We start from the raw sequence: 23674 nt of genomic DNA on the forward strand, positions 1-23674 counted from the left end.
TTTGTGACTATTGTGCAGGGTGTTGTTTCCCTAATTTCTTTCTGATCCTGTTTATCCTTTGTGTAGAGAAAGGCCATTGATTTGTTTGAGTTAATTTTATATCTAGCTACTGCACTGAAGCTGTTTATCAGGTTTAGGAGTTTTCTTGTGGAATTATAGGGTCACTTATGTATACCATCATATCATCTGCAAATAATGATATTTTGACTTCTTCCTTTCCAATGTATATCCCCTTGACCTCCTGTTGTTGTCTAATTGCTCTATCTAGGACCTCAAGTACTATATTGAATAGGTAGGGAGAAAGTGGGCAGCCTTGTCTAGTCCCTGATTTTAGGGGCTTGCTTCCAGCTTCTCTCCATTTACTTTGATGTTGGCTACTGTTTTTCTGTAGATTGTTTTTATTATGTTCATGTATGGGCCTTGAATTCCTGAACTTTCCAAGACTTTTCTCATGAATGGGTGTTGGATTTTCTCAAATGCTTTCTAAGCATCTAAGGAGATGATCATGTGGTTTTTATCTTTGAGTTTGTTTATATAATGGATCACATTGATGGATTTCTGTATATTAAACCATCCCTGAATCCCTGGAATAAAGCCTACTTGGTCATGATGGATGATGTTTTGATGTGTTCTTGGTTTCAGTTTGCGAGAATTTTATTGAATATTTTTGCATTGATATTCATAAGGGAAATTGGTCTGAAGTTCTGGATCTTTGATGTGTCTTTACATGGGTTAGGTATCAAAGTAATTGTGGTTTCATAGAATGAATTGGGTAGAATACCTTCTGTTTCTATTTTGTGGAATAGTTTGAGAAGAACTGGAATTAGGTCTTCTTTGAAGGTCTGATAGAACTCTGCACTAAACCTATCTGGTACTGGGCTTTTTTTGGTTGGGAGACTATTCATTACAGCGTCTATTTCTTTAGGTGATATAAGACTGTTTAGGTCATTAATCTGATCCTGATTTAACTTTGGTACCTGGTATTTGTCTAGAAATTTGTCCATTTCATCCAGGTATTCCAGTTTTGTTGAGTATAGCCTTTTATAGATGGATCTGATGATGCTTTGGATTTCCTCCGGATCTGTTCTTATACCTCCCTATTCATTTCTAATTTTGTTAGTTATGATGCTGTCCCTGTGCCCTCTAGTGAGTCTGGCTAAAGGTTTATCTATCTTGTTGATTTTCTCAAAGAACCAACTCCTGGTTTGATTGATTTTTTGAATAGTTCTTTTTGTTTCTACTTGTTGATTTCACCCCTGAGTTTGATTATTTCCTGCCTTCTACTCCTCATGGGTGAATTTACTTCCTTTTGTTCTCGAGCTGTTAGGTGTGTTGTCAAGCTGCTAGTGTATGCTCTCTCTAGTTTCTTTTTGGAGGCACTCAGAGCTATGAGTTTTCGTCTCAGGAATGCTTTCATTGTGTCCCATAAGTTTGGGTATGTTGTGGCTTCATTTTCATGAAACTCTGAAAAGTCTTTTATTTCTTTTTTTATTTCTTCCTTGACCAAAGTATCATTGAGGAGAGTGTTGTTCAGCTTCCAAGTGAATGTTGGCTTTATATTATTTATATTGTTATCACTCCTGGCCCGCTATATTTCTGTCTTTTTACTGAACTTGTGAATTGTCTCTGTTATTTCATTCAGCTGTGCTTGTGGAGGTATTTTCCCAACACATAGGAATTTATTGTTCTTCTCTTTAAATTCATTGAGCTGTTTGTCCATGTGTCACTTACACAGCTCAAATTTGATGAACTTGATGATTCTTCTTTTAATGTGTCCTGCAGTTTGTCTAGATAATTCTCATTAGTGAACATTTCTATAGGACTGACAGATTTTGAGGGGTAAGCATACTGTTTTACAGTTTCATATATTTTTTAATGGTTTTGCAACAAGACTTGCGACCATGTGGACTTCTTCATTAGTTGTTTGCCTAAGATTCTAGCCTGCCTCTGTTGAGTGAAAGCTAGCTTATATTTTTTTGTTGCAGCCAAAGTGTGGTTGGGTAGGTCAGTTTCTCAGTGTTTATTTTGGATTATAGGAATTGGGATGATTCAAAACTCGGTGCTAAAGGAGAAAACACATGAAAGAGACAAACTGTTGAATCTATTTTGAGTTAGTGTTAAGTTGTGTTGTCTGAGCTTGGCATAGAAATGTGAAGATGGCATGAGTGGGCCCAGATGTTAAGCCGTCAGAACGTTAGGCTGGTATAAAGGCTGTGTGGCCAAGGTTATGCCTGTAAATTAGGGATGGTATGGGAAGATGAGGTTCAGGCTGGACTAGATAACAAATGTGTGACCCAGGTTAGGTCAGGGGCTAGAGGAAGGTAAATGTGGGGTATTTTCCAGGGAAGTTATTAGATAGCAGTAATGCACAGAATGCTTGATCAAGCCTATACCTGGGGTTTAGGCAAGGTATAGGTAGACTGTAGTCAGGCAAAAATTACTCAAATGGGCTGGTACACAGAATGTGAGACCTAGGCCAAGCATGAAAGTTGGGAACAGTGCAGATGTGGTAGAGTTCATAGGACTCATCTGCCAAAAACATAATATGGCTGAGTATGTTCAGAATGCTTCTCATAGCTGTCAAGAAATACGAAGAGTCATACAAACCTCTTGCTGCTTAAAGTTGTAATATCAAGTTCAATATGTTTTCTATTACAAAGTAGTTAAGCCCCAAGGTAGTAAGTACTATTTTTAATCTTTAAATTACATTTTGTGTCTGAAGGTGTGTGAGCATGAGCACGTAGAGACATGCAAGTGCCATGGTACAAGGATGAAAGCTGTAGGACCACTTGTTGGAATCAGTTCTCTCCTTCTGCCATATGGGTTCCAGGCATCAAGTTGGAGTCATCAGGCTTGTGGGGAAAGCTTCTTAATCCACTGAGACATATTTTGGCACATAAATACTATAATAAATAACTTATGGAAAAACTACCAGTTTGCAAGGAAGCATACATTTGTTAAATCTAAGACCAAGTGGTCTGGTTTTCTGTTGGATATATTGACAGCAAAACACCCTGAATATCATTAGGAGGTCCCTCTGTGCAGGCCTAATCAAAATTTTGGGATATTTTAGTTTAATTAAATATGGCTTGTTTTTAATATTAGCATTGAGAGTAATTTTAACTACTTTCCTCATGTGTAAGTTTATCTTTAATTGTGATAAACCAATTTTACAGTTTAGCTATGACTGGCATTTCAGCATTTTGAAGTCTGAGACACAAGGATTGTCATGAATTTGTGGCCACCTTGGGATAAATGATGACTTTCAGTCCATACTTGGTTACAATTATGAGATGTGAAATCTTCCTTTCAAACTAAGCAAAATTTGATGCTATGTTTCCATCATCAATTTCTTTTTTTTAAAATTGCATATGTGTGTGTGTGTATGTGTGTGTGTGTATGTGTGTGTGGTGTGTGTGTATGCATACATATATGTAGCAACAACAATGAAATTAAACATGTCTATGAATTTGAGATGGAGTAAGGGGGCATGGGAGGAACAGTAGAGAAAAGCTGAGAATAGGTGCAGTTATATTTTAATTGAAAATTTAAAAAGAAAGTGATAAAATGGCATTTCAAATTTTTAATCAAATAATTGAAATATTGGAGATGATGATAAAATTCTATATTATGTCCAAATCTCTCTAATAGCAAAATCTACTAATGATGAAAATATAACAGTTGAAATATAATGACTGTAGTATTTTAATATACGTAACATATCTGAAGAAAGTACTTCTTATTAATATAAAAACCAGTAGATTTATTTTTAAATGTTATCATAACTATAACATTACATGTTATAGATATGCTCCTGATAATTTTGTAACATTCATAAATATTAGAAAAGTCCCAGTATAATTATATTGATGCAATAGTTGCAGTATTAGACAGGAGAAATGCTACTTAGATATCAAATAAAGTTATATCAGATAACACTGCAATACTTTAGATGATAAATAATTTCAATCATTAAATAATTAACTAATTATTGATATCTTATAAATGTATTGTTCTGTAATTAATAATATATATGATACTGGTAAATATTCAGTATTTTTAAAAGTAAGTTATATGAAGATTAAAAATAAAATAAAGAGTTTTAGTAGCTAATATTAGGTCTTTCAAACAAATTGTATTAAATTCAAAACTAATAAATGTGTACCAGTTTAAAGTTTATAGTCATTTTAAAAGTAATAAATATCTGTAAATTTGTAATTATATGTTTAATACATTAAATATTTATAAATAAACTGAATTGGTAACTAGCCTAAGATTTGGACAAATAGTATATAAAAATTATAATTAATCATACAAGTAAAAATCAACACTAATTTGTTCTTTGAGCTGGCTGATTGATAGGCATTTTCTTTTTTAAACTTTAATTTTATTGATTTACATTTCAAATGTTTCCTCCTTTCCCAGTTTCCCCGCTGCAAACCCACTATCTCATCCCCCCTTACCCTGCTTCTATTAGGGTGCTCCCTGACCCACCTACCCACTCCCACCACACTGCACTAGCATTCCTCTACACTGGGGCATCAAGCCTTCACAGGACCAAGGGCCTCCCCTCCCATGAATGCCAGATGAGGCCCTTCAGCTCCTCCACTACCTCCTTCATTGGGATCCCTGTGCTCAATCCAATGGTTGACTGCGAGCATCCATATTTGTATTTAAGATCTGACAGAACCTCTCAGGAGACAGCTGTATCAGGCTTCTGTCAGCAAGCACTTCTTGGCATCCACAATAGTGTCTGGGTTTGGTGTTTGCATGTGGGATGGATTCCCAGGTGGGGCAGTATCTGAGCGGCATTTCCTTCAGTCTTTGCTCCACTCTTTGTCCCTGTATTTCCTTTAGTCAGGAGCAATTCTGGGTTAAAATTTTGGGAATGGGTGGGTGACTCTATCCTTCAACGTGGGGGGGGGGGCATGCCTAATCTCTGGATATGGTCTTGACAGGTTTTCCTTTCTCTTTGTGGGGTATTTCAGCTACTCTCGTCCACATGGTGTCCTAGGAGGCTCTTGCTTTCCTGGTATCTGGGACTTTCTGGTTGCTACCACCAATTCCCCATCCATCATTGCTATACACCTCTGTTCAATTTCCTGATCCTATGTACATCTCCTCTATCTCCTCCCATAACTGATTCTTCCCCTCTTTTTCTCCCTTTCCCTCTTCTCCTCCTCCCAAGTCCCTCCTACCCTATACTTCCTTTGATTATTTTGTTCCCCCTTCTAAGTAGAACTGAATCATCCACTCTTTGATCTTCCTTGCTCTTGAGCTTCATGTGGCCTGTGAGTTATATTGTGGGTATTCCACACTCTTTCCCTAATACCCACTTATCAGAAAGAACATACTATGTGTGGTCTTTTGTGACTGAGTTACCACACTCAGTATGATATTTTCAAGATCCATACATTTGCCTATGAATTTCATGAAGTCATTGTTTTAAATAGCTGAGAAGTATTCCATTGTATAAATGTACCACATTCTCTGTATCCATTCTTCTGTTGAGGAACATCTGCATTCTTTCCAGCTTCTGGCTATTATAAATATGGCTGCTATGAATATAATGGATCATGTGTCACTATAACATGTTATAGCATCTTCTGGGTATGTGCCCAAGAGTGGTACAGGTGAGTCCTCAGGTAGTACTGTGTCTAATTTTCTGAGGAGCCACCAGATGGATTTCCAGAGTGGTTGTACAAGTTTGCAATCCTACCAGCAATGGAGGACTGTTCCTCTTTTTTCACATCATCACCAGCAATTTCTGTCACCTGAGTTTTAGGTCTTACCAATTCTGACTGGTGTGAGGTGGAATCTCAGAGTTGTTTTGATTTGCATTTCCCTGANGACTAAGGATGTTGAACATTTCTTTAGGTGCTTCTCAGCCATTCATTATTCCTCAGTTGAGAATTCTGTGTTTAGCTCTGTACCCCATTTTTGATAGGGTTATTTTGTTCTCTGGAGTCTAACTTCTTGAGTTCTTTGTAAATATTAGATATTAGTCCCCTATCAGACTTAGGATTGGGATCAGATGTAGGATTTGTAAAAATCTTTTCCCAATCTGTTGGTTGCTGTTTTATCCTATTGACAGTGTCCTTGCCTTATAGCAGTAGCCTTGCAATTTTATGAGTTCCCATTTGTCAATTCTTGATCTTAGAGCATAACCCATTGTTGTTCTCTCCATGAAAATTTCCCCTGCGTCCATGTGTTTAAGGCTCTTCCCCACTTTCTCTTCTATTAGATTCAGTGTATCTGGTTTTATATGAAGGTCCTTGATCCACTTGGACTTGAGCTTTGTGCAAGGAGATAAAAATGGATCATTTTGCATTATTCTACATGTTGATCACCAGTTGAATTAGCTCCATTTGTTGAAAATGCTGTCCTTTTTCCCACTGGATGGTTTTAGATCCTTTGTCAAAGATCAAGTGACCATAGGTGTGTGGCTTCATTTTTGGGTCTTCAATTCTATTCCATTGATCTACCTGCCTGTTATTGTACCAATACCGTGCAGTTTTTAATCATTATTGCTCTGTAGTACAGCTTAAGGTCAGGGATGGTGATTCCTCCAGAAGTTCTTTAATTGAGAATAGTTTTATCTATCCTGAGTTTTTCGTTATTCTAGTTGAATTTGAGAATTGCTCTTTCTAGCTCTATGTAGAATTCAGTTGGAATTTTGATGGGGATTGCATTGAATTTATAGATTGCTTTGGCCAAGATGGCCATTTTTACTATATTAATCCTGCCAATCCATGAGCATAGGAGATCTTTCCGTCTTCTGAGGTCTTCTTCAATTACTTTCTTCAGAGACTTGAAGTTCTTGTCATACAGAGCTTTCACTTGCTTGGTTAGAGTCACACCAAGATATTTTATATTATTTGTGACTACTGTGAAGGGTATCGTTTCCCTAATTTCTTCCTTAGCCCATTTATCCTTTGAGTATAGGAAGGCTACCAATTTATTTCAGTTGATTTTAAATCCAGTTCCTTTGCTGAAGTTGTTTATCAGGTTTATCAATTGGAATATTTGGGGTCACTTAAATATACTATCATATCACCTGTAAATAGTGATATTTTGACTTCTTCCTTTCTAATTTGTATCCCTTTGACCTCCTTTTGTTGTCTAATTACTCTAGTTAGAACTTTGAGTACTATATTGAGTAGATTGGGAGAGAGTTGGCAGTCCCTGAGAAACATAGCATTTATTTATTATTACATATATGTGTGAGTCTCTGACCCACTCACTGAGCTTAACTAGAGTTGCTTGTATGAACTTGGGTAGGGAACTATTCCAGAAGAAATTTAAGCAGAAACTCAGAGCAAAAATCTTAGCAGAATGTGCTTGCTGGCTTATTTTCTGGCTCCCTCTTAGTGAGATTTTTTATATAGACCAGGACTACCTGCCTAGGCATGGTGCCACTCACAGTGGCCTGTATCTTCTTATATCAACTAATACCAAAGCAAGCTCCTCGCAGACATGACTGACTACAGGCCAACTTGATCTAAACTGTTTGTCAATTGAGATTTTCCATTCAGATGACATTAGGTTGTGTCAAGTTGATACTTATAGTTAATTGCTGGATTGTGACCTGGAAATATTAGCCAAATAATTCCTAGCCTCCTCAAGTTGCTTTTAATCAATGTACTTTTGTTCTTTAACCCCAGAAACAGGATGAAATTATAACAAAGGTCATTTAATGATTTTTCCAACTGAAATTGGGACCTAGTCTATGAGAGGAAACAGTATCTGGTATTGTAAACCTGCTAAAAATCCTAGGGCAAGAGATATCATAGCTCCTAATGAAGACTTGTTTGGACAATTGGCCACTGGCAAATTTCCTATGCTTTACCAAATAGTTCCCTACCCAAGTTCATATAAGCTGTGCTAGTTAAACTCAGTGAGTGGGTCAAGGGCATAAAATGGTGAAACAGCAAGACAATAAAAGAGAGCAATGGGGAAGAAAGTGTAACAAGTACATTGCATCTATTTATGACAGTTTCAAAAATGAATACACTTAAGAATGGTACTAATTATGCCAATGTGTCTGTATATATTTTTCCATTGTAAAACAACACTTTACTAGGTTTTCAAATCAGACATTATGGAGCCGGGGGCAAATTTTAGCTTCACTGTTATCTGGTAGATTATCCTGACAAATGGATTTCTCTGAATTTAAATTTCCTTCTGTGTAAAATGCTTAGTCACAGAAGTTATTGTCACTGCTTTGACAGTTTTTGAATGAGACTGTTCATGCTTACTGACTTTCCAAAAGACAAAACAGTCAATGAAGTTAGCAGTAGCTCCCTCATAGATCCTATACCGTAAGCATTAGGCTAAACTTTGAAGCCTCCATCAAGCTTCAGGTAGAAATCTAAATGAAATGGAAAGAATTGCCCTATGGCAGTTATAAATAATTAGTAAATGTTAGGAAGTTTCTTCCTGTCAGTTCTTCTGCTATATCAATGTGACTTTTCTCTGAACTTATACCTGTTCAAATCTCTTTCACATGATATTGAGATTTGTCTTAGACTTAGTTATGACTAGCTTAATAATAATGTGCTAGATGAAACTCTAGGACCCTGTAATTGAAAACTTACATTCTTCATGAAATGTTTCTTTTTATAAATCATAGAGATCAGCCAGGCTGCAAGATACTAGCAGAGCAGGAGTTGTGCCTGTGTTTGTTATATCCGTACCTGGGGTTTGAGGTAGGCTTTGATGTATAGCCTAATGTTTAGGGTATAGGACTATGAAGGGAGTTGCTGATAACTCCATTGGCTGTTTGGTCTTTGGCACATAGTAAGCATTTTAAGTCTCATTCCAAAGGCAAAGCATGAGAACATTATATCCATCTGCATATTTTCAATCACCCCTATGCACACACCCAAACAAGGTATCAGGTTTATCAGTTGATACATAACAAGTGTTTAAAATTTATCTGTTATTAGTATTACTATAAAGTTCACTTATTCATAAAGATCCATTTGATTAAGCAAACACAAACATATTAACATCATTGCATGCTTTGAAATAGACTCGTTATTTCTTTATATTCTGACTCTATTATCAGTGTAATCATTAATAACAGTGTTCATTGCCAGTGATAGAAAATATTTAAGTAATTTGTTCTTGAGTGGTAGGTGGCACACAGTATTCTTTGCATTATTCTAAGTCTCTTGACTTTATGATGGGCCACACTCTCCACTCATAATCATTAGTGGTACTATATGGAAGAAGTGTTGAATCAATTATCTTACTTTTTCAGCTTACAGACTCGTTACTTGGCTGAGCAGTGAACTTAGGTTGCTATTCATAAACCACTGGCAAAAACAGGATATAACATCACTTCCTTGGGTTTGAAACAAAAATCCCCTAAAAGAGTAACTTGTAAATTAAAATGAATATGTACACAGATGCCTAAAACTCATTAGTATTTAGCTGTTAATGAAGAAAGACATAAACTTTAGAAATTGTTAGGCAGTAAATTCAACAGAAAGACATGACATTCTGAATCTCAATCACACACTATCCTATTTGGTCAAACTACTCCATTCAAATTGAGTTTGACTCTTTGAGTAAGTGAACAAGGAGAGAAAAGCAATTTTCCACTACAAATATCAAAGCTAAGAACATGCAAGTTAGCCTGAAGATAACTAAGAGAAATACATCACATATTCTTTGGCATCTGTCACCTTCCAAAATGATTCTCTTTTCTTTTCATCCATTTATAGAGTCACATTTTTCCTTAGTCATTTAGTTAATAAATTTGTTTAAATGATTATGCCAAGTACTATACGGTTCTGCAGAGACTGGCTACATATTGTAAACGAAGATGGATAGTCTCCAAAGATTCAGTGAAAATGTGAAAAGTTGTTTGAGGAATAAGTGACAGTTATGATATATTCATATAGGTCATACATTTTCCTAATTTGTAGAATGTTTTAGTGTTAATATTAGGATAATTTGCCTTGGAGGTTAAAGATATAATATGTATATATTGTATTACTGTTTTTTTACATTGTACTCACTTTATTAATCTCATAAAATGAAGTGAATACATGTGAAAAGTTACCTAGTAAGCTACAAAAAGTTATGGACCAACTTCAACTTATGTTAAGACATACATAAGCTCCCAAACACAAAAGCTTGCACAAAAGAACTATGGGCACTCTCTGCAAAGCAGTATGTTTAACTAATTTCATTTTTATTCTTGATGTGAAAATGCTCTCTACAGCACTCATCACCACCTGCATTTATATTGCACTTCCTCAAGCACAGCCAGGGTACTTCACTAAACAACATTCAGTCTTGGCAAGCAGCATAAATGTAGAAACAATCGTCTCTTTAATTGTAAAATTAGCAATAGATTGAGCACTCAGAGAGATCTGATTGCCATTTGAGAAGCTGTAATGCTTCAAACTCTGTTTCCCAGAGGTTCAAGCCTTCAATTAGAGAACTCTGAGCAATCAACCAACTGAGCTCTCTGAGAGAATATGAGAGGTCAGGCCAGAATATGAAACCCAGTAAGTGCCTTAAATATTAGTTTTAAATTCTTGCAATTTCAAGTATAGTATCTCAAAGGGAAATTTTATGTCTGGGTAATAAAGAAAAACCAAGTAAATTCCATGATAATGGACTTTCTGTAAATTCCTGAAAATTGGGTTGTAGAAATCCAAGAAAAATTATCCTAATGGTTACAGTTACCATGAGAGAAAAATCTATTTTCCCAAGTGAATTGTCATGAGACTGGAAATAAATTTTAAGAAAATAAAAATCAAGGTCTCTTTTTGTCTACACTTATCCTCCTTCCTGACAAATCCAAAGCACAACCCAGAAAAAAAAAGGCATTTCTTTCAGCTCTGCTTTCACCTGGCTGCCCAAATCTCAAGTTCTTGGTAAGGCACTCTCTCATCTACTAGAATATAGCATTTTCTTTAGTGTGATATTTTATTCATACTTTGAGAATTACATATAATGCATTTTGACTATATTCACCCCATTATTTCTCCCAAATCATCCCCTTAGAACTCTGGTTCCTTTTTCCAATCCATCTTAATTCATGTCATTTTTTTTAAAAAGGAAGAAAACAACTAATCCATCAAGTCCAATTTGTGCTGCCCATATACTCATGGGTGCAAGAGTATCCACTGGGGTGTGATTATTGATCTATGAGAGGTCACAGCCTTTAATAACATATGAGCTTTAGGAAGCTACTCCTTTGTCTTTGCTAGGACCAGTCGCAGAGAAACCACGCAAAAAAAACTTTTCATGGATGTTCAGCATTTTTCTTTCTGTCCATCGCATCAATAAGATAAGATAAGAGGGTACCCTTGTTCTGACCTCATTTCCATCCTTTCCTTCAATATTATAATGATTAAAAATAAAGTTTACATACAAAAGAGACGTATTATTTTCATATACTGAAAAACCCTATATTTAGCATGTGTCTCATTAGATCTTATAAATCTTCTGCCTTTTAACATGTATATGCAAGTGATCTTGTGACACATTTGAAATAATACCAAGATTTTAAAGAAATCTTAGCACTTGGGAGGTGGAAACAGATGGATTTCTGTGAATTCAAAGTCAGGTTAGTCTATATATATACACCAATGAGGGCTGTACAGTAAGACTCTGTTTCAAAGCAAGAAAAGGTCTTTGTAAAAGATTTATTTATTTTATATATTTGTTTTGCATGTACATATGTCTATGTGTACTTGATGTCCAAGGAAACTTTAAGAAGTAATGGATCCCCTGGAATTAGAATTATGAACAGCTATGAGCCACCTTTATAGTGTTGAAATCTCAAATGGATCCCATTTAAGAACAGTAACTGTTCTTAACCACTGAGCAATCTCTCCAGCCCTCTCCTCAAAGATGTTTACAAAAAGCATAGAAGTGTGTATGTGTGAGTGTGTGTGTGTGTGTGTGTGTGTGTGTGTGTGTGTGTACATGCTATTAAATGGCATACAGACAGAAAATCTTTCATGGGGGATATTTCAAAAAAGCAAAGGGAGTAACTGAATTCCTTTGTTTCAGAACTTTGTATTAACTCTGAAAAGAACAGTTCTAAAACTGCTAAACAACAGCAACAGCCAAAATCTGTTTCTGAGAGGCAAGGTTTTTCTTTCAGTTTTACTGTGAAAATATGCTGCTACATCAAGAGAAGCCCTGTGTTACTATTGTTACATTGTCTGGTTTCTCCAGCTTAAGGATGTGTTTTCTCTGTTTTCCTAATTAGTAATGATCATCATGACATTTAACATACGCAGTATGGGTTAAGATACAACAGGGTTTTTTAAAAAGTATTTTTATAATAACTACAATCTGTATTATCACCATTGATAAACAGGTTAAAACATTTATTGTGTGAATGGTATAGTACTAAATATTTTCTAATCATACATCTGCAACCTGAATACTCACAACTATTCTATGTGGTCAGTGAGACAGGTCCTACCATCTCTGTTTAACAGATTAGAAAAAAAAATGGTACAGATACCATAGGTATCCCAAGGTCAAATGCATAGATTTTACAGTGTAAATGAAACTTGCTTTACAACTTATTATATGTATTATTTATAGATTTTTATCTTCTGCTCTTTATAAATCAATTGATGGAGGCACAAAAATTTTATGTTACTTTCAAATTAGTGATTGTTGCTTAGCTACAGAGGGAAGGTGTTGAGTTGTAGGTATATGTGGGCCTTTCATGCCACCAAAGAGTGTAAATTCTGAAGTGGAACAGAGGGCCTGTGAGGACTTACAAGGGTGGATAAAAGGAGTAGTTCACAGCTGTGAGAGAAATGCAAGGTTATGCATCAACCTTGGAATTTCGCAGCTCTAGGGCCAAATCTGCAGAAGCTGGGGCTCAGGCTGGGTGATTAGAGTGGAGCATGGGGAATGTGTGCCCTGGGCTCCATGAGCTACTGGAAAGTATCTTCCCCAGGTATGAAGCCCTTCCAAAGCAAACTGACTCAGAGGCTGCAGCTGGAATGAAATCCACAAATCTGGGAGATTTCAGAAATTTGTTTAGTTGCAAGTAGCCTCAGAGATAATTTGCCTACAACATCTTTTCTTTTCATGGAGGGAGAAGCAGGCCGGAGTTACATACAGGGTTCCAGAGTGAGCTGGGCTAAGAGTCCAGCCTAGAACTCCTTGTCTACATACAGTTCTTTCTACTTCACCTTGATTCAAAGACTGCCATAGATTTGTAACAAGCAAACAACAGTCTGTGCTGAGAGACTTTTTAGTCAAATAAAAACTCCATTAAGAAATAGAATGTGATTTCATTTCATATGCTACTTAAAAATATGCTCTGCAGCTGCCCAGAGCTTGAAAAGTAAATAATTTAGGTGTTCCTGTGTGCAGAGGGGATTTATTCATGGACAGAGTACAAATATCTCTGAGGAGTACAAGAGTGCTTTCCATAACAAGGAAACCAGCAATGCACAGCTGCAGGATAACAGAAGAGTTACAAAACATGCTTGGAATTTCACAGCTTTAAAGCCAAATTTGCAAAAATATGTGTCTCATACTGAGAACACTGATCTGAGTATGGGAAATATGTACCTCTCTGTACATCCACAGCTCCAAGATGGAGAGGGCTTCAGCCTTAGGTAAGGGATACCTTCTAATAGCAAATACCTGATTTCTGCAGTGTTTGATGGTGAATTAGGCCATGAAATATGTGTGGGGTTTTTTTTGTAAATTGATGCAAAACAGAAAGAATAATGCTGAAATTATGAGTAGCAATAAGTACGGATGATTTATAACTCATCAAGGAAACCTTTCAACATTCTATTACTACTGCAGTGAATCCTTCTTCTCATCACTACTTTGACACTTTGAGGCATCACTCACTCTTTCATTTATCTTGTTTGTCCTCCAACTTAAATCTATTCTCTCCTAACTGTCTCTTCTATCCTTACTAGTACTTATCAATTAATTGTTACTAACTCTACATTGAAATTCCCATTCCTTTAAAGCTGTTCAAACTCATTATATAATTAAGATCTATAGCAAACCCATTTTATACCCACAATATTTGGGGTATTTATTAATAGTTTTCTGTTATCATTTATATTCATTTTACCTCAGAATCTTAAAATGATATTGAATAGTGATAAAAAAACTAAAAAGAATGTCTAATTAAGTTAGAAGGTGAAAGTAGTTTCTAGAAAGGTACCATAGTACATCGTGAAGGTTCTATTGTATGCACTCAACTCTTTCATAGAGCAGAAGATAAGCTAAAGACAAAATATGCATGAACAATCAAATCTGTGTTATAATAAATTATTTCTAAAGCATTCTGTCTGCGTAAAACACTTTGCAGATAATCTTCACAAAAAACAAAAATTTAACTGGTTAAAATTATTTAAAACAGAATTTATTTTTTTTCTGAAATTTCATCTGTGTAAGCACGTTAGAAATGTTTGAATTCTTTATTAAGAAACATTTGTTGAATATAACAATAAGAATTAGAGTCACTTGTACTTGAACTACAATATTTTTCTTTGCTCTGCCCTCTGCATCTCTCTTAAGGAAACATTGTTTCTGAGCTCTTTGGGGGCAGGTGTGAACACAAAGGAAGACCTTTCTTCCTTTAAAGACAGGGCTCCACCCTGCGAAAGGCAAGGTATAAGCTTATCTCCTACCATCACACAGATGCAAATTGCATAAACTCTATACCCAGAAATTGCAGTTGCAAGAATGAAAGTGTATATTTACTCAAATTCATTTAATAAGGCTAGGATTTTGCCTAGAAGTGACAATGCTGATGAATACCACAAGTGTGTGCTCCTAAGATAGAAGTTACATGCTGGGAGAGTCTGTTCAAGAAAACCAGGAATTATACTGTACTTCTCCATTTAGTACTCATTAGCAAAAAAGAGATTTATTCCAAAATATCTCTACCTTTGTAAAATGGCATAGGGCTATGATTACTGAAAGCTGTAGATTATAAAGACAGCTTTAATGGGTCAGACATTTTTGGAATAGAGGTGTAATGGAATGTTTATTTTCAACTTGACAGGCTCTGTAATCAACTAGGAGATAAGCCTGTGAGGGCTTACCTTAATTGAGGTGGGAAGACCCATCTTGAGGGTGCCACCATTCCATGAGTGTGTGCTCCAAATCAAAAAACGTTGAAAATGAACTTGCATTAATGGCTCTCTGCTTCTTGACCAAGGATACAATGTGACAACGACCTCATGTTCTTGCCACCAGTAACTTCTCCATTGCCATGACAGACTTTATTTTGGTACTGTGAGCTAGAAGTCACCCTTCCCTCTTTAAATTGTTTTTTTATCAGGTATTTTCTTAGAACAAGAAGGATGAAGACTTAAAATCCAAGAGTCCTGTCATAAAGTGAAGATTTTGGAAAGGACCAACTAAGAGACAACAAAATAGGAGATGCTTCAAAATTTCATAGGCAGAAAGAGGGAATGAGACGACTTTGAAAAGCTCTCTGGTATTGCAGTGAGTCTGGGGATTCAGAATAAGTATGCCTATACTACTACTACTTTCAAAGCTTCCCCAAGCCATACAGATCATGAAGTAAACAGTTAAATGTGGGAAGGGCCAAATGCCAACTAAATAATAAACTAATAACCTAGGAATGAAAACAAGATCACATTCAACTCTGGCTGTCTGTAAGACTGCATATGCCCAAGATTGTTAGTAAAGAGTCAAGATCTCTTATAAACAGCTATGAAATAGTCATCTGAGCTACTAATCCCAGTAAGATAGAACAGCAAAATAAAGCTTACCTAAATTGTTGACATGGTTCCAAGCCACATGCTTACATATAATGTGATAAAGAACGAAGTCCAGCAGACTCTGCATATTTAATTATATCACTGATTATTAATTGGTTTATGATAAACAAGAGAGTGAAAATTGAAGAAATCAGATTCAATGATGTAATAGTCTAGAGAAAGATCTGGGATGGAACATCAGATACTGACAAGACAAGTCATTGAGCATAAATTGCTAACCAAACAAATAACAGTAATTGCCAAAAAATGGAGAATACTTAGTAGCAGTATTTCTACAAAATATGACTTCTCTTGTTTTTAGAAGTACCAAAATCAAGTTATATAGAGACATAGTAAAACATAAACCATACACAGGAAGTGTGACTCATTCTCAGGAAATGAAGCAAACATTAAAGACATTTGAAAGCCTAGAGAAATGAAATGGCTGAGTGGTTAAGAACAAGTACTGTACTTGCAGAAGACCTGAGTTTGGTTCCCAGCAACCATGTCAGGCAGCTCACAACCACCAGTAACTGTAGCTCCAGCAGATCTGATACCCTCAATTGGCCTGCATGAGAACACCTTTACACATATATTCATATATACACACAGGCACATACATATAGATACATGCATAGACACACATATATAAAAATAAAGTCTTCAAAAGCAGACATTTGGAAAAACCTAGATTTTGGATTTTGTAGACAAAGGTATTAAAGTACCTATTTTATGTATTTACAAAGAGTAAAAACTGCTCACAGTAAAACAATTAAGTATATATGGAATGAAAATTCTCAAATGAGGCTGGCGAGATGGCTCAACAGTTAAGAGCACTGACTGCTCTTCTGAAGGTCCTGAGTTCAAATCACAGCAACCACATGGTGGCTCACAGCCATCTATAATTGGATCTGATGCCCTCTTCTGGTGTGTCCGAAGTCAGCTACAGTGTACTTATGTATAATAATAAATAAATCTTTAAAAAAAGCTAAACAAAGAATTCTTAACTGAGGAATACCAAATGGCTGAGAAACACCTGAAAAAATGTTCAACATCCTTAGTCATCAGGGAAATGCAATTCAAAACAACCCTGAGATTCCATCTCACACCAGTCAGAATGGCTAAGATTAAAAATTCAAGTGACAGCAGATGCTGGCAAGGTTGTGGAGAAAGAGGAACACTCCTCCATTGCTGGTGGGATTNCAAGCTTGTACAACCACTCTGGAAATCAGTCTGGCGGTTCCTCAGAAAATTGGACATAGTACTACCAGAGGACCCAGCAATACCTCTTCTGGGCATATACCCAGAAGATCTTCCAACTGGTAATAAGGACACATGCTCCACTATGTTCATAGCAGCCTTATTTATAATAGCCAGAAACTGGAAAGAACCCAGATGTCCCTCAATAGAGGAATGGATACAGAAAATATGGTACATTTACACAATGGGGTACTACTCAGCTATTAAAAACAATGAATTTATGAAATTCTTGGGCAAATGGATGTATCTGAAGGATATCATCCTTAGTGAGGTAACCCAATCACAAAAGAAGTCACTAGATATGTACTCACTGATAAGCGGATATTAGCCCAGAAACTTAGAATACCCAAGATACATTTTGCAAAACACAAGAAAACCAAGAAGGATGACCAATGTGTGGATACTTCATTCCTCCTTAGAATAAGGAACAAAATACCCATGAAAGGATACAGGTACAGAGACAAAATTTAGAGCTAAGATGAAAGGATGGGCTATCCAGAGACTACCCCATCCGGGAATCTATCCCATCATCAGCCACCAAATCCAGATACTAATGCACATGCCAGCAAGATTCTGCTGAAGGGACCCTGATATAGTGGCCTCTTGTGAGGCTATGCCAGTGCCTGGCAAACACAGAAGTGGATGCTCACAGTCAGCTATTGGATGGAACACAGGGCCCCCAATGGAGGAGCTAGAGAAAGTACCCAAGGAGCTGNAGGGGGCTGNAACCCTGTAGGTGGAACAACAATATGAACTAACCAGTACTCCCTGAGCTTGTGTCTCTAGCTTCATATGTAGCAGAAGATGGCCTAATCGGCCATCATTGGGAAGAGAGGCCCCTTGGTCTTGTAAACTTCATATGACCCAGCACAGGGGAAGGCCAGGGCCAAGTAGTGGGAGTGGGTGGATAGGGGAGCAGGGGTGAGGGGGGTATAGGGAACTTTTGGGATAGCATTTGAAATGTAAATAAAGGAAATAATAATAAAAAATAAATAAAAAAGAAAATTCTCAAATGAAAACTAAAACAACTAAAATACAGCATTTATTAGAGGAGAACAGAGTACATTTTGCTTTCAAATTAATATGGAGGGGAACTGGAAAGGAGGATATCATTTGAAATCTAAATGAATAAAATGATTAATACAAGAAAATCTAAAAAGGTAACAAAATTAAAGACTGATGAATACCTGCTATGATGTATAATGAACAGAAACAAAATATATGAGGAAAATAAGTAAAGCCTTGGGTAAAAGTGTGACACATGTAGTAGGGATATTAGGAATACAGGAAACAGACAGGGAGTTAGGAAAAAATTAAAGAAATAATATCAATGGATTTCATACATTTTTGAAATCATTGTCTATTCTAATAAATACAATGAATATCAAATGGAATAAGTAGAAATAACTCTAGTAAAGAGTCATATCATAATAAGAATGTTATGAGCTCAAATAGAGAAAATACTGAAAGTAGCAAGAGGATACAGATACAGCCAAAATCTTATGAACAAGAAATGAGATGAATTATTCAAAATGTGTAAAAAATGTAAAAACTAAGAGAAAGTTATATTCCACAATAAAAACCTTCAAAAATAATTTTAAGGCATTTTAAGAAAAACCGACACAGATTTACTTGCTAGAAGACATGGCTTTCAAGATATACTAAATGTGGTTAAAATGAAGTCTCAAAGATATTTTAATTTGCATTTTCCTAATTGCTAATTATGATGAACACTTTTTGAGTATTTCTTGGACTTTTTATTTCTTCTATTGATAATCCTTGTTTAGATCTTGTCTTAGTCATGGTTTTAATTGCTGCAATGAAACACCATGACTGAAAAGCGAGTTGGGGAGGAGAGGGTTTATTCAGCTTACATTTCCATATTTCTGTTCAACATCAAAGGAAGTCAGGACAGGAACTCAAACATGGCAGAAACCTGGAGACAGGAGTTGATGGCAAGGCTTTGGATGGGTGCTACTTACTGACTTGCTCCTCATGGCTTACTTAGCCTGCTGTCTTATAGAATCCAGGACCACCATCCCAGCAGTATCCCCACCCACAATGGACTTGGCCCTCCCCGATAAGTCACTAATTAAGAAAATGTCTTACAGAAAGATGGAGGCATTTTTTTTCAATGAGGTTTGCTCCTCTCTGATGACTTTAGTTCCTGTCAAGTTGACATAAATCTATGCAGCACAGATCCCTTGCTTATTTTTAATTGAGTCATATGTTGCTTTAACCTTTTGTTTTGTGAGTTATTTGTATATTCTGCATACTAATTCTCAGTCACATGTATATCTGACAAATATTCTCTCCCATTCTGTGGGACTTCTCTTTATTCACTTAAATGTTTCCTTAGTTTTGTACAGAAGCTTTTAGTTTTACAAAGTCCCAGTTATTAACTGTTGGCCATGATTCCTTAGCAAATGAAGTCCTGCTCAGAAAGTTCTTTCCCAGTCTTTTATCTTGTAGGTTTTCTTCAATGTTTATGTCTATGTTTACTTGTAGAAATTTTAGTATTTCAGTTTTTTAAGATTTATTTATGTTATGTACGTGAGTACACTGTCACTATCTTCAGACACAACAGAAAAGGACATCAGATCCCCATTACAGATGGTTGTGAGCCACCATGTGGTTGCTGGGAATTGAACTCAGGACCTCTGGAAGAGCAGTCAGTGCTCTTAACCACCAAGCCATCTCTCCAGCCTAGTATTTCAGTTCTTAAATTGAGGTCTTTAATACACTTGGTTCTAATTTTTGTTTAGTGTGATAAATCTGTCTTTAATTGCATTCTTCTTCCTGTGATCATCTAATTTTCTCAGCATCATCTAACAAGGCCTTAATAACAAAAATACACAAGGAAGAAAGATAACTTTAGCAAAGCCCAGACAACATGAACTGTAAAAGAGTCAATAAATCTAAGTAGTCATTTCTCAAAAGAAAACAATCACATAGTTCACAGACATGAAAATTACTCATTGTTGCTAATCATTAAGGAAAGGAAAATCAAATTCACAACCACATAATACTGTGATCACTACATATTACCAAGAAGACTAAAATAAGGTTATTGGTTCTGGGTTTCCTTATTCAGGATGATCTTTTCTAGTTTCATCCATTTCCTTGCAAATTTTATGATGTCATTTTTTAACAGCTGAGTGATACTTGCTTATGTAAATAACCACATTTTCTTCTTTATCCATTGTTTGGTTGAATGACACACATCTAGGTTGCTTCCAGCTTCTAGCTATTATTGATAAAGCTGTGATGAACATGCTTGTGGCAACATAGAGCATCCTTTGGGTATATACCTAGGAGTGAGTGGTATAGCTAGATCTTGAGGTTGATAGAGTCCCAATTTTCTGAGGAATAGCCATATTGATTTTCATAGAGGCTGAACAAGTTTATACCCCATCAGCAATGGAAGAGTATTCCCCTTGCTCTACATTCTTGCCAGCATGAGCTATGTTTTTAAATTTAGCCATTCTTATGGGTGTAAGATGAAATCTCAGAATCATTTTGATTTGCATTTTCCTGATTGCTAAGGATGGTAAACATTTCTTTAATTGTTTCTCAGTCATTTGATATTACTGTGTTAAGAATTCTCTGTTTAGATTTGTAAGCCTTTTAAAAATTAGATTATTTGGTTTGGTGATGTCTAGTTTCTAGAGTGTTGTGGGAAATACTAATAAATGAACCCACCGACTCTCTGCAGTGCTGGACCAAGCTTCCACACTCCTGCTGCCCCCCCCCCACGCAGAGTTCCTCTTTCTACCGTGCACCCCATGGTCAGACATCACATCACAATACTCCTGTAGAATTAAAATTCTTTAAGTTTTTAGTTAACCAACAGGATTTATGCATCAATAAAATCACAATTTATAAGATGCCAATACAATAATTTCAGAGCAAATTGATAATGATAAAAGCTTTATCCCAATATTTCTAACCTTGTGAAATCATACCTACTTGTGGCTAGTAATTGTTAGTGGCCATTGTTCTTCTTCCGCTACTCTAAGATGTTCTCTCTCTCTCTCTCTCTCTCTCTCTCTCTCTCTCTCTCTCTCTCTCTCTCTCCTCTCTCTCTCTCCTCCTCCCTTTCCTTGCACTAATGTACTTGGACAGGGAAAGTCTTGCAACTCTAGAGTTCTTTATATGTTTTGGATATTAGCCCTTTGTCTCATATAGGGTTGGTGAAGAACTTTCCCTATTCTGAAAGCTAAGGATTTTTTTCTTTTTTGACAGTGTCCTTTGCCTTATAGAAACTTTTCAGTTCCATGAGGTCCCATTTATTAATTGCTGATCTTAGTGCCTGAGCTGTTGGTGTTCTGTTCAGGAAGTTGTCTGCTGTGCCAATGAGTTTATGATTATTTCTCTCTTTTTCTTCTATTAGAATCAGTGTGTCTGGCTTTATGTTGAGGTCTCTGATCACAAAAGAACACATCTGGTATGCACTCACTGATAAGTGGATATTAGCCCAGAAGCTCAGAATACCCAAGATACAATTCACAGACAACATGAAGCTCAAGAAGAAATAAGCATGGATATGTCGGTCCTTCTTAGAAGGGGGAACAAAATACTCACAGGAGGAGATACAAAGTGTGGAGCAGAGACTGAAGGAAAGGCCATCTAGAGACTGTCCAGCCTGGGGATGCATCCCACATACAGTTACCAAACCCCCAGAGCTGTGTCTCTAGTTGCATATGTAGCAGAGGATGCCTAGTCAGCCATCAATGGGAGGAGAAGCCCTTGGTCTTGCAAAGATCATATGCTACAGTACAGGGGAATGCCAGGGCCAGGAGGCAGGAGTGGGTGGGTTGGGGAGCACGGCAGGGGGAGAGTATAGAGGGCTTTGAGGGTAGCATTTGAAATGTAAATGAAGAAAATATCTAATACAAAAGACATGCCAGGGCAATTGGGGTGCAGAACTTGTAGGTGACCAACCCATGACTGGTACAACTTGTAGTCCACACCCAACAGGGAGCCCATATATGAAACTGACTAGAAGGCAAGGAACAAGAGGTATGACATACCAGGATAGAACCAAACAACAATGACCAAACAAAAGTCCATGAAATGATTCTTAATGATAGTCTTCTATGTTCATAGATGGGTGCCTAGCCCAATTGTCCTCAGAGGGGTGTCATGCAATAACTGATGGGAGCAGATGCAGAGACCCACAGCCAAACACTAGGTGGAGCCAAAGGAATCCCACAGAAGGAGAAGGAGTCAGAGGGTTGAGGACACCACTAGAAAAGGGGGCAACTGAGTCGACTAAGAGGGTTTCACAGAGGCTTATAAAAATTGAAGTGACAATCACAGACTCTGTATGGGTCTAAGCAAAGTTCTCTGCATATAACTTATGTTATTGTAGCTTGGTGTTCTTGGGGGATTCCCAAAAGTGGGAATTCTTGGGGTGTCTCTGACTCTTTTGACTGAGCTTAGGACCCTTTTCCTCCTGCTGAGTTGCCTCATCCAGTATTGATATGAGGGTTTATGCCCAAACTTATTACTAGGTCATGTTCTATGGATATCCCTGAGAGGCCTGCTGTTTGTTTTTCTTTTCTTCTTCCTTTCAAAAGGGAAAACAGAAAGTGGAGGGTGAGACTGGGAGGAGTGGAGGGAGAAGAAACTGCCATTGGAGGGTAATGCATGAAAGAAGAGTAAAAGTTTTAAAACTGATTGCTGGTAAGGGTGTGGAGAAAAGGGTAATCTTTTGTGTTGGTAGTGTGATATAAACTCATACAGCCATTATAAAAACATTAAAAAAATAAAACATTACTCAAATACTTAAAATAAGAAACTATATGATCAACCAACCCCCTAACTGGGTATATTAACCAAAGGAAATAACATTAACATCAAATTTCTTTTTTCATTAGCTATTTTCTTTATTTATATTTCAAATGTTATCCCCTTTCTTTGTTTCTCCTGTGAAAATCCTCTATCCCATTCCCCACTCTGTCTGCTCCCCGACCTACCTACTCCCACTTTCTTGTCCTGGCATTCTCCTACACTGGGGCATTGAGCCTTCATAGGACCAATGGCCTCTCCTTTCATTGAAGTCTGACAAGGCCATCCTCTGCTACATATGTGCCTGGAGCCACAAGTCCCACCATGTGTACTCTTTGGTTGGTGGTTTAGTCCCTGGAAGCTCTGGGGGTACTGGCTACTTCATATTGTTGTTCCTTCTATGGGACTTTAATCCCCTTCAGCTCCTTGGGTACTTTCTCTAGCTCCTACATTGGGGACCCTGTGCTCCATCCAATGGATGACTGTGAGCATCCACTTCTGTATTTGTCAGTCTCTGGCAAAACCTCTCAGGAATCAGCTATATCAGGTTCCTGTCAGCAAACACTTGTTGACATCCACAATAGTGTCTGGGTTTGGTAACTGTATATGGGATGCATCCCCATGTTGGACAGTCTATGGATCATCTTTCCTTCAGTCTCTGCTCCACACTTTGTATCTCCTCCTGTGAGTATTTTGTTCCCCCTTCTAAGATGCACCGACATATCCACGCTTATTTCTTCTTGAGCTTCATGTTGTCTGTGAATTGTACCTTGGGTATTCTGAGCTTCTGGGCTAATATCCACTTATCAGTGAGTGCATACCAGATGTGTTCTTTTGTGATTGGGTTATCTCACTCAGGAAGA

This window comes from Mus pahari, chromosome X (genome assembly GCF_900095145.1).
Source record: "Mus pahari chromosome X, PAHARI_EIJ_v1.1, whole genome shotgun sequence".
In the NCBI taxonomy this organism is placed as follows: domain Eukaryota; kingdom Metazoa; phylum Chordata; class Mammalia; order Rodentia; family Muridae; genus Mus; species Mus pahari.